This window comes from Bubalus kerabau, chromosome X (genome assembly GCF_029407905.1).
Source record: "Bubalus kerabau isolate K-KA32 ecotype Philippines breed swamp buffalo chromosome X, PCC_UOA_SB_1v2, whole genome shotgun sequence".
Taxonomy (NCBI): Eukaryota; Metazoa; Chordata; class Mammalia; order Artiodactyla; family Bovidae; genus Bubalus; species Bubalus kerabau.
In genome coordinates, this window is record NC_073647.1 from 37,958,336 (window position 1) to 37,979,662 (window position 21,327).

The window sequence follows — 21,327 nt, forward strand, 5'->3', positions numbered from 1 at the left end:
CCGACCATATGTCACTCAGTCGAAGAAGGTGAAGAAAACCAGAAAACCCAACTGTTTTCTCCGTTCCTGTGCACGTAAGAAACTGAATCAAAGCCATAAAAGGTACCAAAATATGAGGCGGGATCAAAGAAGGAGGCAGAATCAAAAGAGAAGATAAGCTCAGCCGCCCCAGAATAAGAGACCCTGGAGAAGTTCAAGCTGGGCAGCCAGTAACTGACCCCAAAAGGTCAGACAGTGTAGAACTGTGCCTCCAGTGGTCTGCTTTCGTAGAAATGGCCAACCAAGGAAAGACTCTCACACTAACATAGTAAACTGATGGCTGCAATTACAATAAACATCAAATGGTGAAAAGATATTTGCGTGTGTGTGAATTTTCTGATGGAAGGGAGGGAAAGAAGAGAAGAGGTGGGCACTGGAGATGGGAGGAATATGGGGTCCCAAAAGGTTGGGGAACAGACCTTCGGGTCCCCAGGTAGCCAGAGACTGGAGGCTTGGATTGGGTCAGGAGTCTGCACTGAAGATGGATAACCCTGCTTAACACTTGATTTCAAGGGCAAGGAGTAGTGGTATTGTGTTACAGCCTTTGTTTGGGGTGTGGAATGACATTAGGGTCTAGATTGCCAGACTCAGAAAGGAAGAGGTTGTCACATAGAGTTGGTGAATGGGAAAGTCCCCTCGAGAAAATTAGGCAGAAATCACCTCCTGGCCACCTACCTCATAAAAGGGATTGTTGCATCACTCGCCTATGCTGTCGGCTAAAGGTGCTCAGAAGGCACGAAGTGCTGATACATCTAAAACCCACAAATAGCACTCCCAGGGAGTACCATAATGTTTGGAGGGAACAAACCAAATAATGATTAGGACACCTTTTTGCTAAGAAAATTTTGGGAGTAATGTATTCCCAAAGGAAGAGCAGTGGTGGTGGCCCAATCCCAGTGCACGTTACAAATAGGATCACCACTCACAGAGAATTTTTCTTTTCCCCCGTGGGGCACTATGCAGGTTGTGGAAGCATGGTTCCCTGAACAGCGATTGAACCCGTGCCCTTCTAGGGAAAGCATGGAGTCCTAACCAATGGACAGTCATGGAAGTCTGTGCAGTGAAATTTTGCATAAGTACTAACATAAGACTGAGTAAAAGCTGGTCTTTTAATTATCACCATACCCTAAGATTTCAAAATAAATACACTCGTAAAACATTCTTCCCCAATAAAGTCTTTTGTTAGTCCAAATTCTACAAGTTTATCATGGTTTAAAAGGAAGAGTACGAGATATTTAAGTTGGTGTGAACTTTCATTTTGAAATGTTTAAAAAAGGTCCAAGGAATAGCCAAACAATTATGGAGATACATAAGGCAGTCTCTGACCATAAGAATCCTGCGTGTTTTCAGAAATCTTTTTAGACACAACTAAAACACACAGTTTCACCATAGGCATCAAACGAGTTGAGTTCAGATTTTAACTCAAGATATGTTATCTTTTATCTGGACTGCAGCTCCCTAATTAAATGTTTCCGGAACTCTAACTCCTGGGAGACCCCAGTGATGATTCACAGTCAGTCACTGAATGTGATTTAAAATCAATAAAAGTGAAAGACCCCTTGGGTGTGCTGTCCTTCCTTTCTGTTTTTCTTTTTTTGAGTTCTTTTTTTCTAAATTCATTTATTTTGATTAGAAGCTAATTACGTTGCAATACTGTAGGGTTTATTGCCATACATTGACATGAATCAGCCATGGGTGTCCATGGGTTCCCCATCCTGAATCCCCCCTCCCACCTCCCTCCCCATCCCATGCCTCAGGTTCATCCCAGTGCACCAGCCCGGAGCACCTAGTCTCATGCATCAAACCTGGATTGGTGATCTGGTTCACATAGAATAATATACATGTTTCATTGCTCTTCTCTCAAATCATCCTACCCTCGCCTTCCCCAAGGAGTCCAAAAGACTCTTCTACACATCTGTGTCTCTTTTGCTCTCTCGCATATAGGGTCATCATTGCCATCTTTCTAAATTCCATATATATGTGTTTGTGTATTGTATTGGCGTGTTTTTTTCTGACATCCTTCATTCAGTATAATAGGCTCCAGTTTCATCCACCTCTTTCGAACTGATTCAAACGTATTCTTTGTAATGGATGAGTTACATTCCATTGTGTATATGTACACCAGCTTTCTTATCCTTTAGTCAGCTGATGGACTTCTAGGTTGCTTCCATGTCCTGGCTATTATTAACAGTGCTGCGATCAACATTCGGGTACCCGTGATTCTTTCAATTCTGGTGTCCTCGGTGTGCATGCCCAGCAGTGGGATTCCTGGGTCATATGGCAGTTCTATTTTCAGTTTTTTAAGGAGTTTCCACACTATTCTCCGTAGTGGCTGTACTCGATTGCATTCCCACCAACAACGTGAGAGGGTTCCCTTTTCTCGACACCCTCTCCAGCATTTATTGTTTGTAGACTTTTGGGTAACAGCCATTCTGACCAGCGTGAGAGGGTACCTCAAGGTCGTCTGGATTTGCATTTCTCTGATAATGAGTGATGTTGAGCATCTCTTCATGTGTTTGTTAGCCATCTGTATGACTTCTTTGGAGAAATGTCTGTTTAGTTCATCGGCCCGTTTTTTGAATTCGTCATCTCTTGGTCTGCAATTGAGCTGTGGGAGCAGCTTTTATATTTTTCTGATTATTTCTTCGTCAGCTGCTTTGTTTGCTCTTACTTCCTCCCATTCTGAAGGCTGTCTTTTCACCTTGCTTATACTTTCCTTTGCTGTGCAAAAGCTTATGAATTTAATTTTGCCCTATTCATTTACTTGTGCTATTTTGCTATATAATTTAGTCCTGTTCATTTACTTCCATTACTCTGGGAGGTGGGTCATATAGTATCCTGCTGCGATTTATGTCAGAGAGTGTTTTGCCTATGTTTGCCTCTAGGAGTTTTATAGTTTCTGGTCTTATGTTTCGATCTTTAATCCATTTTGAATTTATTTTGTGTATGGTGTTAGACAGTGTTCTAGTTTCATTCTTTTACAAGTGGTTGACCATTTTTCCCAGCACCTCTTCTTAAAGAGGTTGTCTTTTCTCCATTGTCTATTCTTGCCTCCTTTGTCAAATATAATGTGTCCATAGGCACGTGGATTTATCTCTGGGCTTTCTATTTTGTTCCCTTGATCTGTATTTCTGCCTCTGTGCCAATAACATACTGTTTTTTTTTTGTTTGTTTGTTTGTTTTTTGTTTTTTGTTTTTTTTTTTCAGTTGTCCTAGTACCATTTATTAAAGGACCCATCCCTTCCCTATTGACTTAATATGTTTGTTTTTCAGTCACTTAAGTTGTGTCTGAGTCTTTGTGACCTCGTGGACTGCAATTCACCAGGCTTCCCTGTCCTTCACTATTTCCCTAATTTTGCTCAAACTCATGTCCATTGAGTCGGTAATGCCATCTGATCATCTCATCCTCTATAATCCCCTTGTCCTCTTGCCTTCAATCTTTCCCAGCATGAGACTTTTTGCTAATGAGTCAGTTCTTCGCATCAGGTGGCCAAAGTATCGCAGCTTCAACTTCGGCATCATTCCTTCCAATGAATATTCAGTGTTCATTTCCTTTAGAATTGACTGGTTTGATCTCCTTGCTGTCCAAGGGAGTCTCAAGAATCTTCTCCATCTCCACAACTTGAAAGCATCCATTCTTCAGTGCTCAGTATTCTTTATGGTTCAACTCTCAGATCCATACATAGCTACTGGAAAAACCATAGCTTTAACTATATGAAACTTTGTTGGCAAGTGATGTCTCTGCTTTTTAATTCATTGTCTAGGTTTGTCATAACTTTTCTTCCAAGGAGCAGCATCTTTCAATTTCATGGCTGCAGTCACTGTCTGTAGTGATTTTAGAGCCCAAGAAAAGAAAATCTGTCACTGTTTCCACTTTTTCTCCTCTATTTGCCATGAAGTGATGGGACCAGATGCCATGATCTTAGTTTTTTGAATGTTGAGTTTTAAGCCAGCCTTTTCACTCTGCCGTTTCACCTTCATCATGAGGCTCTTTAGTTCCTCTTCACTTTCTGCCATTAGAGTGGTTTCATCTGCACATCTAAGGTTGTTGGTATGTCTCCTGACAATCTTGATTCCAGCTTGTGATTCATCCAGCCTGGCTTTTTGCATGATGAATGCTGCATATAAGTTAAATAAGCAGGGTGACAATATACAGCCTTGACATAATTCTTCCCCAATTGGGAACAGTTTGTTATTCCATGTCCAGTTTTAACTGTTGCTTCTTGACCTGCATAGAGGTTTCTCAGGAGGCAGGTAAGGTGAACTGGTATTCCCATCTCTTGAAGAATTTTCCAGTTTGCTGTGAGCCACACAGTCAAAGGTTTAGTGTAGTCAATGAAGCAGAAGTAGATGTTTTCTGTAATTCCTTTGATTTATCTATGATCCAGTTTATGCTGTTTTGATGACTGTAGCTTTGTAGTAGAGCCTGAAGTCAGGTAGGTTGATTCCTCCAGTTCCATTCTTCTTTGGCAAGGTTGCTTTGGGCTATTCCAGCTTTTCTGTATTTCCATACAAACTGTGAAGCTATTTGTTCTAGTTCTGTGAAAAATACCATTGGTAGCTTGATAGGGATTGCACTGAATCTATAGATTGCTTTGTGTTGTGTACTCATTTTCACTATATTGATCATTCTGATCCATGAACATGGTATATTTCTCCATCTATCTGTGTGATCTTTGATTTCTTTCATCAGTGCTTTACAGTTTTCTATGTATTGGTCTTTTCTTGGATCATCCAAACAGCAAGAGAGTTCAGAAAAAATCATCTATTTCTGCTTTATTGACTATGCCGAAGCCTTTGACTGCGGGCACCACAATAAACTGTGGAAAATTCTGGAAGAGATGGGAATACCAGACCACCTGACCTGCCTCTTGAGAAACTTGTATGCAGATCAGGAAGCAACATTTAGAAGTGGACATGGAACAACAGCCTGGTTCCAAATAGCAAAAGGAGTATGTCAAGGCTGTATATTGTGCCCCGACTCACTTAACTTCTATGCAGAGTACAACATGAGAAACGCTGGGATGGAAGAAGCACACGCTGAACTCAAGTTTGCCAGGAGAAATATCAATAACCTAAGTTATGCAGATGACACCACCCTTATGGCAGAAAGTGAAGAAGAACTAAAAAGCCTCTGGATGAAAGTGAAAGAGGAGAGTGAAAAAGTTGGCTTAAAACTCAACATTCAGAAATCGCAGATCCTGGCATCTGGTCCCATCACTTCATGGGAAATAGATGGGGAAACATTGGAACCAGTGTCAGGCTTTCTTTTTGGGGCTCCAAAACCACTGCAGATGTTGACTGCAGCCATGAAAGAGAAAGACGCTTACCCCTTAGAAGAAAAGCTATGACCCACCTAGACAGTGTATTAAAAGGAAGAGACATTACTTTACCGACAAAGGTCCATATGTCAAAGCTAAGTTTTCCCAATAGTCATCATGTATGCATGGGAGAGTTGGACCATAAAGAAAGCTGAGCACTGAAGACCTGATGGTTTTGAACTGTGGTGTTGGGGAAGACTCTCGAGAGTCCCTTGGATTGCAAGGAAATCGATGCAGTCAATGCTAGAGGAAATCTGTCCTGAATATTCATTGGAAGGGGTAATGCTGAAGCTCCAATACTTTGGCCATCTGAGGCAAAGACTGGCTCATTGGAAAAGACCCTGATGCAGGGAAAGATTGAAGGCCAGAGGAGAAGGGGACGACAAAGGATGAGATGGTTGGATGGCATCACCATTTTTTTTTTTTTTTTACTGTATAATTTATAATAATTTTATTTTATTTTATTTTATTTTTATTTTTATCAAAATTAATCCGCCACAGGTATACATGTGTTCCCCATCCTGAACCCTCCTCCCTCCTCCCTCCGCATTCCATCCCTCTGGGTCGTCCCAGTGCACCAGCCCCAAGCATCCAGTATCGTGCATCGAACCTGGACTGGCAACTCATTTCATACATGATATTTTACATGTTTCAATGCCATTCTCCCCAATCTTCCCACCCTCTCCCTCTCCCACAGAGTCCATAAGACTGTTCTATACATCAGTGTCTCTTTTGCTGTCTCGTACACAGGGTTATTGTTACCATCTTAATAAATTCCATATATATGCGTTAGTATACTGTATTGGTGTTTTTCTTTCTGGCTTTCTTCACTCTGTATAATAGGCTCCAGTTTCATCCACCTCATTAGAACTGATTCAAATGTATTCTTTTTAATGGCTGAATAATACTCCATTGTGTATATGTACCATAGCTTTCTTATCCATTCATCTGCTGATGGACATCTAGGTTGCTTCCATGTCCTGGCTATTATAAACAGTGCTGCGATGAACATTGGGGTACACGTGTCTCTTTCCCTTCTGGTTTCCTCAGTGTGTATGCCCAGCAGTGGGATTGCTGGATCATAAGGCAGGTCTATTTCCAGTTTTTTAAGGAATCTCCACACTGTTCTCCATAGTGGCTGTACTAGTTTGCATTCCCACCAACAGTGGAAGAGGGTTCCCTTTTCTCCACACCCACTCCAGCATTTATTACTTGTAGACTTTTGGATCGCAGCCATTCTGACTGGTGTGAAATGGTACCTCATAGTGGTTTTGATTTGCATTTCTCTGATAATGAGTGATGTTGACCATCTTTTCATGTGTTTGTTAGCCATCTGGATGTCTTCTTTGGAGAAATGTCTATTTAGTTCTTTGGCCCATTTTTTGATTGGGTCATTTATTTTTCTGGAGTTGAGCTGTAGGAGTTGCTTGTATATTCTCGAGATTAGTTGTTTGTCAGTTGCTTCATTTGCTATTATCTTCTCCCATTCTGAAGGCTGTCTTTACACCTTGCTAATAGCTTCCTTTGATGTGCAGAAGCTTTTAAGGTTAATTAGGTCCCATTTGTTTATTTTTGCTTTTATTTCCAATATTCTGGGAGGTGGGTCATAGAGGATCCTGCTGTGATGTATGTCAGAGTGTGTTTTGCCTAGGTTCTCCTCTAGGAGTTTTATAGTTTCTGGTCTTACGTTTAGATCTTTAATCCATTTTGAGTTTATTTCTGTGTATGGTGTTAGAAAGTGTTCTAGTTGCATTCTTTTACAAGTGGTTGACCAGAGTTCCCAGCACCACTTGTTAAAGAGATTGTCTTTAATCCATTGTATATTCTTGCCTCCTTTTTCGAAGATAAGGTGTCCATATGTGCGTAGATTTATCTCTGGGCTTTCTATTTTGTTCCATTGATCTATATTTCATCTTTGTGCCAGTACTCTACTGTCTTGATAATTGTGGCTTTGTAGTAGAGCCTGAAGTCAGGGAGGTTGATTCCTCCAGTTCCAATCTTCTTTCTCAAGATCGCTTTGGCTATTCGAGGTTTTTTGTTTTTCCATACAAATTGTGAAATTATTTGTTCTAGCTCTGTGAAGAATGCTCTTGGCATCACCATCTTGATGGGCTTGAATTTTAAGCAAGCTCTGGGAGTTGGTGATGGACAGTGAAGCCTGATGTGCTGCAGACAATAGGGTCTCAGAGAGTCAGAATTGACTGAGCCATTGAACGGAACTGTTTGCAATTGGGAAAGTGTTTTGAGCACAGATCCTGACATGTCTGAAAGTAGAACAGAAAAAGAAGTTTCTTTAACATGGAAGTACGAGTAGGGTCAGCAGGAACTCTGTGTGTGTGTGTGTGTGTGTGTGTGTGTGTGTGTGTGTGTGATGGGGCCAGTAGGGGGATGGATGAGCAGACAGCATGATGGGGCTGTTTTACAGCAATTGTTTCTCTCTGATAGTGAGCTGATTCTCAGAATGAGCTGTTAAAGGAGACAGAAAAGTTTGAATCTTAGCGCTTGCTCAAGTTTGGGCGAAAGCTGAAGTTCAGAGGAGAGAAGCTTGGCTAAAGTTTAGCCAAGCCGAGCCAGCGTGTATTTTATGGATAATTGTGAGCACTTGGCCAGTCTCTGCCGTTGTTTAAGAGAGGCAAAGTCTGTCCTTAGACAATACCGTTGTTATTCAAATTGCAAGTCCATGTACCTGACGCAGAAGGAGGCCCATCAAAACTTAACCTTAAAGTTTGGAACAGAGAAAGGTTGATTAAAGATTCATACAAGGAGATGGGTGCTTCATGCCCTAAGACCCCAAAGTTAGTAAAAGTTTTCAGTAAGTGCATGTAGAATTAAATGTTAGGAAGAGTGGTGGTAAGTTGCTGCAGACTTCTTGGTGTCATACACTTTGTGCTTAAGGTTAGGTCATGGTCAGGTAATGAGGTTCCTATAAACCTCTAGTAGATGAATGTTATTCTCTGTCCTGACAAGAAAGGGCAGTCTCAAGGCACAGCTTTCACCCTGCAATGTCCCAGTGCTGGTTAAGGGGAAGCAGATCTCAGCCAGCAGCTCCGTCAGTGCCAGGTTCCCACACTCTGCCCAGCCGTCATCCCTGACGGAGACAGGCATCCAACATAATAGGTCCTCAGGGTCCGTCCTCAGGGCACCCATAGGGGGAGACCAGTTCTCACAGACTGAGACCCAGAAAGAAAACCACTGCTAGTAGGTCGCAGTGACAGGGATGCGGGAGAGGTACACTGCTCCTCAAGGCTTTGGCCAAGTCTAGTGGAGGGCCTTAGTGAGGGCTATGGAGGGCTACAACATCTAGTCCCCAGTGTATTCCCTGGGCCCTCCAGCTCACCCACTGGCCCAAGTCTGCGTGAGCTGCAGGGCCTCCAGAATGAGGCCTGAATCTGCCTCTTATCTCAGTCTCCTCCTGATGACCTCCACACCATCCTAGAATTAATCACTTTCCCAATGGCCCCCTCATTGATAGTAAGTAACCTGTGGGCAGGGCCCACTGTGGTGCTGACCAACAGCTAAGCAGGACAACTAATGGTCACTCATTGACAGTTGGCTGCTTGTGAATGGGGCCCTCTGAGGCACCAAGCAATGTTTGAACAGCACCTGTTGCCTAGGGACAGGATGGCTTGAAATGAAGCACACCAATGGCTTCCTGTTAAGGGCTGTGCTCCTCCTGCTCTGTTACACTGCAAAGAGTATAAGAATCACTGTGAATTTAAGGTTTGTCAAAGGAGTTTTCAGGGTGGGCTGGACTTCACATTCTTGTTGGCTTTGAACTATTTATACTATATGCTGAGCATGTGATCAAGTGGCAGCTGTTGGAGAGGCATAGAGATGACAGTACTGGTGACAGCTTTGCCTGGGAATATAATGAAAAGTATGATATGCAAAAGTTAACTAATTATGTGAAATCAAATCTGAGGTCGGAAATGAGTCAATCAAAAAGATTCCAGCACAGTGGACCCAAAGTGTCCTTATGTAACAGAGCACAGCCCTTCGCAGGTAGCCATTGCTGTGCCTTATTACTCTGCATCCTGTTACTAGGCAACGGGACTTGCTCAGCCATTGGTCAGTGCCTCATTGTCCCCACCCACAAGCAAACAACTATCACTGAGCTACCTGCAGGTACTTGTCCTGCTCAGCTCTTGGTCAGGCCTGCAATGGGCCCTACCTACTGATAACTGACAAGGAGGAATGACTGGGGAAATGATTTAGTCAAGATTCAGTGGTAGAGTGGTGAACTGATTTTGACTTTGAGCACTTTCCTTAAAAAAATAATAATAATAATATTAATAATAATAATAATAATCAGGAATGTATTTCTGATAAATGGGGCAAGTTGAGTTTCCTGGCTCAATATGAGTGTTGACGTGTCCCAACAAAATTTAGTGTAGGAGACATGTAGAAGTGTCTTTGTTCTGATGTGTACTCTGAGGGAGACTGTGTATTAAACTTTGGGCAACAGACTGAGCATTCACCAAGTCTGGGGGTCGTTAAAGCTCATGACAGGAGATCAAACACCCAACCTGTTCTTAATAACCCTTTTCCACCTTAAGTGCTTGCTCTTAAGTTCCTTAAGCCCCTCAGAAACCCCCAACAGGCAGAAGGTGGGCTAGAGATGAAGTGATTACTCTGAGAGGCTGAAGTGGGACAGAAAGGGTTTGGCAGATGTTTACAGAGGGATGAAGGAGGCAGGAGTGTTGAAGTGGCACATATAAGTCAAAGGATAAAGGGAACTGAAAGGAAGTTTGAAGGTCATGAGGAGAAACACCATAGCCCTGAATCACCACTGCCCAGAATCAGACACACAGAGGTGTCAGCAGTGGAGAAGTTATAAAATGGCCTCCCTCAGCATCCACTAGCCCATGTTGATGGGCACAGTGGTACATTGTGATGTCTAAGCCCCCCAAGATGCTATTGGCTGGGGTGGTGCCTAACTGACCAATCAGATTGAAGGGTGTGGCTCCTCATTGTCCTGAAAGGGTATAAATAGGGAGACCAGAGGCAGAGATTCTAGGTTAGGCCACTTCTTGGCATCATCCGGACTAAGGGAATCAGGAACCCACGGCAGTCAAGAAGAGTTACAAGGCGGTTTGCCTCAAGGATGAATGGACAAAAGAAGACCCTTTGTCAACGGAGGTACCGAGGCAGTGTGAAAGTAAGATGATTCCAACTAAGCTCCCCATGTTCTCCATTGACTTTGCTGCCCCAAACCTCTACCCACCCTTGCCTGGCACAAAAGCCCTCATTAGCCCACATCCCTTTTTCATGAAATCTCCCTTCCAACTCCGCTTTTTTTTTTCCTAAAATCTCATACCCTTGTCTTGTCTTTCCAGGCACGAAATATGACCATGAGGGTCAGAAGACCTCTTCAAGGAACCTTGAGAAAGAAAATCCGACCATATGCCACTCAGTTGAAGAAGGTGAAATCAAGCAGAAAACCCAACTGTTTTCTCCGTTCCTGTGCACGTAAGAAACTGAATCAAAGCCGTAAAAGGTACCAAAATATGAGGCGGGATCAAAGAAGGAGGCAGAATCCAAAGAGAAGATAAGCTCAGCCACCCCAGAATAAGAGACCCTGGAGAAGTACAAGCTGGGCAGCCAGTAACAGACTCGAAAAGGTCAGACAGTGTAGAACTGTGCCTCCAGAGGTCTGCTTTTGTAGAAATGGCCAACCAAGGAAAGACTCTCACACTAACATAGTAAACTGATGGCTGCAATTACAATACACATCAAATGGGGAAAAGATATTTGCGTGTGTGTGAATTTTCTGATGGAAGGGAGGGAAAGAAGAGAAGAGGTGGGCACTGGAGATGGGAGGAATATGGGGTCCCGAGAGGTTGGGGAACAGACCCTCGGGTCCCCAGTTAGCCAGAGAGTAGAGGTCTGGATTGGGTCAGGAGTCTGCACTGAAGATGGATAACCCTGCTTAACACTTGATTTCAAGGGCAAGGAGTAGTGGTATGGTGTTACAGCCTTTGTTTGGGGTGTGGAATGACATTAGGGTCTAGATTGCCTTACCCAGAAAGGAAGAGGTTGTCACATAGGGGTGGTGAATGGGAAAGTGCCCCCGAGAAAGGTAGGCAGAAATCACCTCCTGGCCACCTACCTCATAAAAGGGATTGTTGCATCACTCGCCTATGCTGTCGGCTAAAGGTGCTCAGAAGGCACGAAGTGCTGATACACCTAAAACCCACAAATAGCACTCCCAGGGAGTACAATACTGTTTGGAGGGAACAAACCAAATAATGATTAGGACACCTTTTTGCTAAGAAAATTTTGGGAGCAATATATTCCCAAAGGAAGAGCAGTGGTGGTGGCCCAATCCCAGTGCACGTTACAAACAGAATCACCAGTCACAGAGAATTTTTTGTTTCCCCCGGGGTGCACTATGCAGGTTGTGGAAGCATGGTTCCCTGAACAGCGATTGAACCCGTGCCCTTCTAGGGAAAGCACGGAGTCCTAACCACTGGGCAGTCATGGAAGTCTGTACAGTGAAATTTTACATAAGAACTAACATGAGACTGAGTAAAAGCTGGTCTTTTAATTATCACCATACCCTAGGATTTCAAAATAACTACACTCGTAAAACATTCTTCCCCAATACAGTCTTTTGTTAGTCCAAATTCTCCAAATTGATCATGGTTTAAAAGGAAGAGTACGAGATCCTTAAGTTGGTGTTAACTTTCATTTTGAAATGTTTTAAAAGGTCCAAGGAAGAGTCAAACAATTATGGAGATACATGAGGCAGTCTCTGACCAAAAGAATATTGCGTGTCTTCAGAAAGCTTTGTAGACAGAACTAAAACACAGGGTTTCACCATAGGCATCAAACGAGTTGAGTTCAGATTTTAACTCAACGATATGTTATCTTTTATCTGGACTGCAGCTCCCTAATTACATCTTTCTGGCACTCTAACTCCTGGCAGACCCCAGTGATGATTCACAGTCAGTCACTGAATGTGATTTAAAATCAATAAAAGTGAAAGACCCCCTGGGTGTGCTGTCCTTTCTTTCCGTTTTTCTTTTTTTGAGTTCTTTTTTCTAAATTCATTTACTTTGATTTGAGGCTAATTACGTTGCAATATTGTAGTGGTTTTTGCCATACATTGACATGAATCAGCCCTGGGTGTCCATGGGTTCCCCATCCTGAATCCCCCCTCCCACCTCCCTCCCCATCCCATGCCTCAGGGTCATCCCAGTGCACCAGCCCTGAGCACCTAGTCTCATGCATCAAACCTGGACTGGTGATCTGGTTCACATAGAATAATATACATGTTTCAAAGCTCTTCTCTCAAATCATCCTTCCCTCGCCTTCTCCCACGGAGTCCAAAAGACTCTTCTATACATCTGTGTCTCTTTTGCTCGCTCGCATATAGAGTCATCATTGCCATCTTTCTAAATTCCATATATATATGTTAGTGTACTGTATTGGTGTGTTTCTTTCTGACGTCCTACACTCTGTATAATAGGATCCAGTTTCATCCACCTCATTCGAACTGATTCAAACGTATTCTTTGTAATGGATGAGTTACATTCCATTGTGTATATGTACACCAGCTTTCTTATCCTTTAGTCAGCTGATGGACTTCTAGGTTGCTTCCATGTCCTGGCTATTATTAACAGTGCTGCGATGAACATTGGGGTACATGTGATTCTTTCAATACTGGTGTCCTCGGTGTGCTTGCCCAGCAGTGGGATTCCTGGTTCATATGGCAGTTCTATTTTCAGTTTTTTAAGGAGTCTCCACACTCTTCTCGGTAGTGGCTGTACTTGATTGCATTCCCACCAACAACGTGAGAGTGTTCCCTTTACTCCGCACCCTATCCAGCATTTACTGTTTGTAGACTTGTGGGTAACAGCCATTCTGACCAGCGTGAGAGGGTACCTCAAGGTCGTCTGGATTTGCATTTCTCTGTTAATCAGTGATGTTGAGCATCTCTTCATATGTTTGTTAGCCAACTGTATGTCTTCTTTGGAGAAATGTCTGTTTAGTTCTTCGGCCCGTTTTTTGAATTCGTCATTTCTTGCTCTGCAATTGAGCTGTGGGAGCAGCTTTTATATTTTTGAGATTATTTCTTGGTCAGCTGCTTTGTTTGCTCTTAGTTACTCCCATTCTGAAGGCTGTCTTTTCACCTTGCTTATACTTTCCTTTTTTGTAAAAAAGCATTTGAATTTAATTTGGCCCTATTCATTTACTTGGGCTATTTTGCTATATAATTTGGTCCTGTTCATTTATATCCATTACTCTGGGAGGTGGGTCATAGAGTATCCTGCTGTGATTTATGTCAGAGAGGGTTTTGCCTATGTTTGCCTCTAGGAGTTTAATAGTTTCTGGTCTTATGTTTAGATCTGTAATTCATTTTGTATTTATTTTGTGTATGCTGTTATACAGTGTTCTACTTTCATTCTTTTACAAGTGGTTGACCATTTTTCCCAGCACCTCTTCTTAAAGAGGTTGTCTATACTCCATTGTATATTCTTGCCTCCTTTGTCAAATATAAGGTGTCCTTAGGCACGTGGGTTTATCTCTGGGCTTTCTATTTTGTTTCCTTGATCTGTATTTCTTCCTCTGTGCCAGTACCATACTGTTTTGATGACTGTAGCTTTGTATTAGAGCCTGAAGTCAGGTAGATTGATTCTTCCATTTCCATTCTTCTTTGGCAAGGTTGCTTTGGGCTATTCCAGCTTTTCTGTATTTCCATACAAACTGTGAAGCTATTTGCTCTAGTTCTGTGAAAAATACCATTGGTAGCTTGATAGGGATTGCATTGAATCTATAGATTGCTTTGTGTTGTGAACTCATTTTCACTATATTGATCATTCTGATCCATGAACATGGTATATTTCTCCATCTATCTGTGTGATGTTTGATTTCTTTCGTCAGTGCTTTACAGTTTTCTGTGTATTGGTCTTTTCTTGGATCATCCAAACAGCAAGATAGTTCAGAAAAAACATCTATTACTGCTTTATTGACTATGCCTAAGCCTTTAACTGCATGGACCACAATAATTTGTGGAAAATTCTGGAAGAGACGGGAATACCAGACCACCTGACCTGCCTCTTGAGAAACTTGTATGCAGGTCAGGAAGCAACAGTTAGAGGTGGACATGGAACAACAGCCTGGTTCCAAATAGCAAAAGGAGTATGTCAAGGCTGTATATTGTGCCCCGACTCACTTAACTTCTATGCAGAGTACAACATGAGAAACTCTGGGCTGGAAGAAGCACACGCTGGACTCAAGATTGCCGGGATAAATATCAATAACCTCAGATATGCAGATGACACCACCCTTATGGCAGAAAGTGAAGAGGAACTAAAAAGCCTCTGCATGAAAGTGAAAGAGGAGAGTGAAAAAGTTGGCTTAAAACTCAACATTCAGAAATCGCAGGTCATGGCATCTGGTCCCATCACTTCATGGGAAATAGACGGTGAAGCAGTGGAACCAGTGTAAGGCTTTCTTTTTGGGGCTCCAAAACCACTGCAGATGGTGACTGCAGCCATGAAAGGGAAAGACGCTTACTCCTTAGAAGAAAAGCTATGACCCACGTAGACAGTGTATTAAAAGGAAGAGACATTACTTTACCGACAAAGATCCATATGTCAAAGGTAAGTTTTCCCAACAGTCATCATGTATGCATGGGAGAGTTGTACCATAAAGAAAGCTGAGCACTGAAGACCTGATGGTTTTGAACTGTGGTGTTGGGGAAGACTCTCGAGAGTCCCTTGGATTGCAAGGAAATCAATGCAGTCAATGCTAGAGGAAATCAGTCCTGAATATTCATTGGAAGGACTAATGCTGAAGCTCCAATACTTTGGCCATCTGAGGCAAAGACTGGCTCATTGGAAAAGACCCTGATGCAGGGAAAGATTGAAGGCCAGAGGAGAAGGGGACGCCAGAATATGAGATGGTTGGATGGCATCACCATCTTGATGGGCTTGAATTTTAAGCAAGCTCTGGGAGTTGGTGATGGACAGTGAAGCCTGATGTGCTGCAGACAATAGAGTCTCAGAGAGTCAGAATTGACTGAGCCATTGAACGGAACTGATTGCAATTGGGAAAGTGTTTTGAGCACAGATCCTGACATGTCTGAAAGTAGAACAGAAAAAGAAGTTTCTTTAACATGGAAGTACGAGTAGGGTCAGCAGGAAGTCTGTGTGTTTGTGTGTGTGTGTGTGTGTGTGTGTGTGTGTGTGTGTGTGTGTCTGTGATGGGGACAGTAGGGGGATGGATGAGCAGACAGCATGATGGGGCTGTTTTACAGCAATTTTTCTCTCTGATAGTGAGCTGATTCTCAGAATGAGCTCTTAAGGGAGACAGAAAACTTTGAATCTTAGCGCTTGCTCAAGTTTGGGCGAAAGCTGAAGTTCAGAGGAGAGAAGCTTGGCTAAAGTTTAGCCAAGCCGAGTCAGCGTGTATTTCATGGATAATTGTGAGCACTTGGTCAGTCTCTGCCGTTGTTTAAGAGAGGCAAAGTCTGTCCTTAGACAATACCGTTGTTATTCAAATTGCAAGGCCATGTGCCTGACGCAGAAGGAGGCCCATCAAAACTTAACCTTAAAGTTTGGAACAGAGAAATGTTGATTAAAGATTCATACAAGGAGATGGGTGGTTCATGCCCTAAGACCCCAAAGTTAGTAAAATTTTTCAGAAACTGCATGTAAAATTAAATGTTAGGGAGAGTGGTGGTAAGTTGCTGCAGACTTCTTGGTGTCATACCCTTTGTGCTTAAGGTTAGGTAATGGTCAGGTAATGATGTTCCTATAAACATCTACTAGATGAATGTTATTCTCTGTCCTGACAAGAAAGGGCAGTCTCAAGGCACAGCTTTCACCCTGCAGTGTCCCAGTGCTGGTTAAGGGGAAGCAGATCTCAGCCAGCAGCTCCTTCAGTGCCAGGTTCCCACACACTGCCCAGCCCTCATCCCTGACGGATACAGGCATCCAACATAGTAGGTCCTCAGTGTCCATCATCAGGGCACCCATATGGGGAGACCAGTTCTCACAGACTGAGACCCAGAAAGAAAACCACTGCTAGTAGGTCGCAGCGACAGGGATGTGGGAGAGGTACACTGCACCTCAAGGCTTTGGCCAAGGCTAGTGGAGGGCCATAGTGAGGGCTATGGAGGGCTACAACATCTAGTCCCCAGTGTATTCCCTGGGCCCTCCAGCTCACCCACTGGCCCAAGTCTGCGTGAGCTCCAGTGCCTCCAGAATGAGGCCTGAATCTGCCTCTTATCTCAGTCTCCTCCTGATGACCGCCACACCACCCTTGACTTAATCACTTTCCCAATGGCCCCCTCATTGATAGTAAGTAACCTGTGGGCAGGGCCCACTGTGGTGCTGACCAACATCTAAGCAGGACAACTAACGGTCACTCATTGACAGTTGGCTGCTTGTGAATGGGGCCCTCTGAGGCACAAAGCAATGTTTGAACAGCACCTGTTGCCTAGGGACAGGATGTCTTGAAATGAAGCACACCAATGGCTTCCTGTAAAGGGCTGTGCTCCTCCTGCTCTGTTCCACTGCAAAGAGTATAAGAATCACTGTGAATTTAAGGTTTGTCAAAGGAGTTTTCAGGGTGGGCTGGACTTCACATTCTTGTTGGCTTTGAACTATTTATACTATATGCTGAGCATGTGATCAAGTAGCAGCTGTTGGAGGGGCATAGAGATGACAGCACTGGTGACAGCTAGGCCTGGGAATATAATGAAAAGTATGATATGCAAAAGTTAACTAATTATGTGACATCAAATCTGAGGTCGGAAATGAGTCAATCAAAAAGATTCCAGCACACTGGACCCAAAGTGTCCTTATGTAACAGAGCACAGCCCTTCGCAGGTAGCCATTGCTGTGCCTTATTACTCTGCATCCTGTTCCTAGGCAACGGGGCTTGCTCAGCCATTGGTCACTGCCTCAATGGCCCCACCCACAAACAACCAACTATCACTGAGCTACCTGCAGGTACTTGTCCTGCTCAGCTCTTGGTCAGGCCTGCAATGGGCCCTACCTACTGACAACTGACAAGGAGGGATGACTGGGGAAAAAATTTAGTTAAGACTCAGTGGTAGAGTGGTGAACTGATTTTGACTTTGAGCACTTTCCTTAAAAAATTAATAATAATAATAATAATCAGGAATGTATTTCTGATAGATGGGGCAAGTTGAGTTTCCTGGCTCAATTTGAGAGTTGAAGTGTCCCAAAAAATTTAGTGGAGGAGAAATGTAGAAATGTCTTTGTTCTGATGTGTACTCTGAGGGAGACTGTGTATTAAACTTTGGGCAACAGACTGAGCATTCACCAAGTCTGGGGGTCTTTAAAGCTCATGACAGGAGATCAAACACCCAACCTGTTCTTAATTACCCTTTTCCACCTTAAGTGCTTGCTGTTAAGTTCCTTAAGCTCCTCAGGAACCCCCAACAGGCAGAAGGTGGGCTAGAGATGAAGTGATTACTCTGAAAGGCTGAAGTGGAACAGAAAGGGTTTGGCAGATGTTACAGAGGGATGAAGGAGGCAGGAGTGTTGAAGTGGCACATATAAGTCAAAGGATAAATGAACTGAAAGGAAGTTTGAAGGTCATGAGGAGAAACACCATGGCCCTGAATCACCACTCCCCAGAATCAGACACACAGAGGTGTCAGCAGTGGAGAAGTTATAAAATGGCCTCCCTCAGCATCCATTAGCCCATGTTGATGGGCACAGGGGTACATTATGATGTCTAAGCCCCCCAAGATGCTATTGGCTGGGGTGGTGCCTAACTGACCAATCAGATTGAAGGGTTTGGCTCCTCATTGTCCTGAAAGGGTATTACTTGGGAGACCAGAGGCAGAGATTCTAGGTTAGGCCACTTCTTGGCATCATCCTGACTAAGGGAATCAGGAACCCACGGCAGTCAAGAAGAGTTACAAGGCGGTTTGCCTCAAGGATGAATGGACAAAAGAAGACCCTTTGTCAACGGAGGTACCGAGGCAGTGTGAAAGTAAGATGATTCCAACTAAGCTCCCCATGTTCTCCATTGACTTGGCTGCCCCAAACCTCTCCCCACCCTTGCCTGGCACAAAAGCCCTCATGAGCCCACATCCCTTTTTCATGAAATCTCCCTTCCAACTCCGCTTTTTTCTTTCCTAAAGTCTCATACCCTTGTCTTGTCTTTCCAGGCATGAAATATGACCATGAGGGTCAGAAGACCTCTTCAAGGAACCTTGAGAAAGAAAATCCGACCATATGCCACTCAGTCGAAGAAGTTGAAGACAACCAGAAAGCCCAAATGTTTTCTCTGTTCCTGTGCACGTAAGAAACTGAATCAAAGCCCTAAAAGGTACCAAAATTTGAGGCGGGATCAAAGAAGGAGGCAGAATCAAAAGAGAAGATAAGCTCAGCCACCCCAGTATAAGAGACCCTGGAGAAGTACAAGCTGGGCAGCCAGTAACTGACTCGAAAAAGTCAGACAGTGTAGAACTGTGCCTCCAGAGGTCTGCTTTTGTAGAAATGGCCAACCAAGGGAAGACTCTCACACTAACATAGTAAACCGATGGCTGCAATTACAATACACATCAAATGGTGAAAAGATATTTGCGTGTGTGTGAATTTTCTGATGGAAGGGAGGGAAAGAAGAGAAGAGGTGGGCACTGGAGATGGGAGGAATATGGGGTCCCGAGAGGTTGGGGAACAGACCCACGGGTCCCTAATTAGTCAGAGAGTAGTGGTCTGGATTGGGTCAGGAGTCTGCCCTGAAGATGGATAACCCTGCTTAACACTTGATTTCAAGAGCAAGGAGTAGTGCTATGGTGTTACAGCCTTTGCTTGGGGTGTGGAATGACATTAAGGTCTAGATTGCCAGACCCAGAAAGGAAGAGGTTGTCACATATGGGTGGTGAATCGGAAAGTCCCCCCGAGAAAGGTAGGCAGAAATGACCTCCTGGCCACCTACCTCATAAAAGGGATTGTTGCATCCCTCGCCTATGCTGTCGGCTAAAGGTGCTCAGAAGGCACGAAGTGCTGATACATTTAAAACCCACAAATAGCACTCCCAGAGAGTAGAATAATGTTTGGAGGGAAAAAACCAAATAATGATTACGACACCTTTTTGCTAAGAAAATTTTGGGAGCAATGTATTCCCAAAGGAAGAGCAGTGGTGGTGGCCCAATCCCAGTGCACGTTACAAACAGGATCACCACTCACAGAGAATTTTTCTTTCCCCCCTTGGGGCAATATGCAGGTTGTGGAAGCATGGTTCCCTGATCAGCGATTGAACCCCGTGCCCTTCTAGAGAAAGTACGGAGTCCTAACCAGTTGACAGTCATGGAAGTCTGTACAGTGAAATTTTACATAAGTACTAACATAAGACTGAGTAAAAGCTGGTCTTTTAATTATCACCATACCCTAAGATTTCAAAATAACTACACTCGTAAAACATTCTTCCCCAATAAAGTCTTTTGTTAGTCCAAATTCTACAAGTTTATCATGGTTTAAAAAGAAGAGTACGAGATATTTAAGTTGGTGTGAACTTTCATTTTGAAATGTTTTAAAAGGTCCAAGGAATAGTCAAACAATTATGGAGCTGCATAAGGCAGTCTCTGACCATAAGAATCCTGCGTGTCTTCAGAAAGCTTTTTAGACAGAACTAAAACACAGAGTTTCACCATAGGCATCAAACGAGTTGAGTTCACATTTTAACTCAACGATATGTTATCTTTTATCTGGACTGCAGCTCCCTAATTAAGTCTTTCTGGCACTCTAACTCCTGGGAGACCCCAGTGATGATTCACAGTCAGTCACTGAATGTGATTTAAAATCAATAAAAGTGAAAGACCCCCTGGGTGTGCTGTCCTTTCTTTCCGTTTTTCTTTTTTTGAGTTCTTTTTTCTAAATTCATTTGTTTTGATTTGAGGCTAATTACGTTGCAATATTGTAGTGGTTTTTGCCATACATGGACATGAATCAGCCCTGGGTGTCCATGGGTTCCCCATCCTGAATCCCCCCTCCCACCTCCCTCCCCATCCCATGCCTCAGGGTCATCCCAGTGCACCAGCCCTGAGCACCTAGTCTCATGCATCAAACCTGGACTGGTGATCTGGTTCACATAGAATAATATACATGTTTCAAGGCTCTTCTCTCAAATCATCCTACCCTCGCCTTCTCCCACGGAGTCCAAAAGACTCTTCTATACATCTGTGTCTCTTTTGCTCTCTCGCATATAGGGTCATCATTGCCATCTTTCTAAATTCCATACATATGTGTTAGTGTACTGTATTGGTGTGTTTCTTCCTGACGTCCTTCACTCTGTATAAGAGGCTCCAGTTTCATCCTCCTCATTCGAACTGATTCAAACGTATTCTTTGTAATGGATGAGTTACATTCCATTGTGTATATGTACACCAGCTTTCTTATCCTTTAGTCAGCTGATGGACTTCTAGGTTGCTTCCATGTCCTGGCTATTATTCACAGTGCTGCGATGAACATTGGGGTACACGTGATTCTTTCAATTCTGGTGTCCTCGGTGTGCATGCCCAGCAGTGGGATTCCTGGGTCATATGGCAGTTCTAATTTCAGTTTTTTAAGGAGTCTCCACACTATTCTTCGTAGTGGCTGTACTCAATTGCATTCCCACCAACAACGTGAGAGGTTTCCCTTTTCTCACCACCCTCTCCAGCATTTATTGTTTGTAGACTTTTGGGTAACAGCCATTCTGACCAGCGTGAGAGGGTACCTCAAGGTCGATTGGGTTTGAATTTCTCTGATAATGAGTGATGTTGAGCATCTCTTCATGTGTTTGTTAGCCATCTGTATGTCTTCTTTGGAGAAATGTCTGTTTAGTTCTTCGGCCCGTTTTTTGAATTCGTCATCTCTTGGTCTGCAATTGAGCTGTGGGAGCAGCTTTTATATTTTTGAGATTATTTCTTGGTCAGCTGCTTTGTTTGCTCTTACTTCCTCCCATTCTTAAGGCTGTCTTTTCACCTTGCTTATGC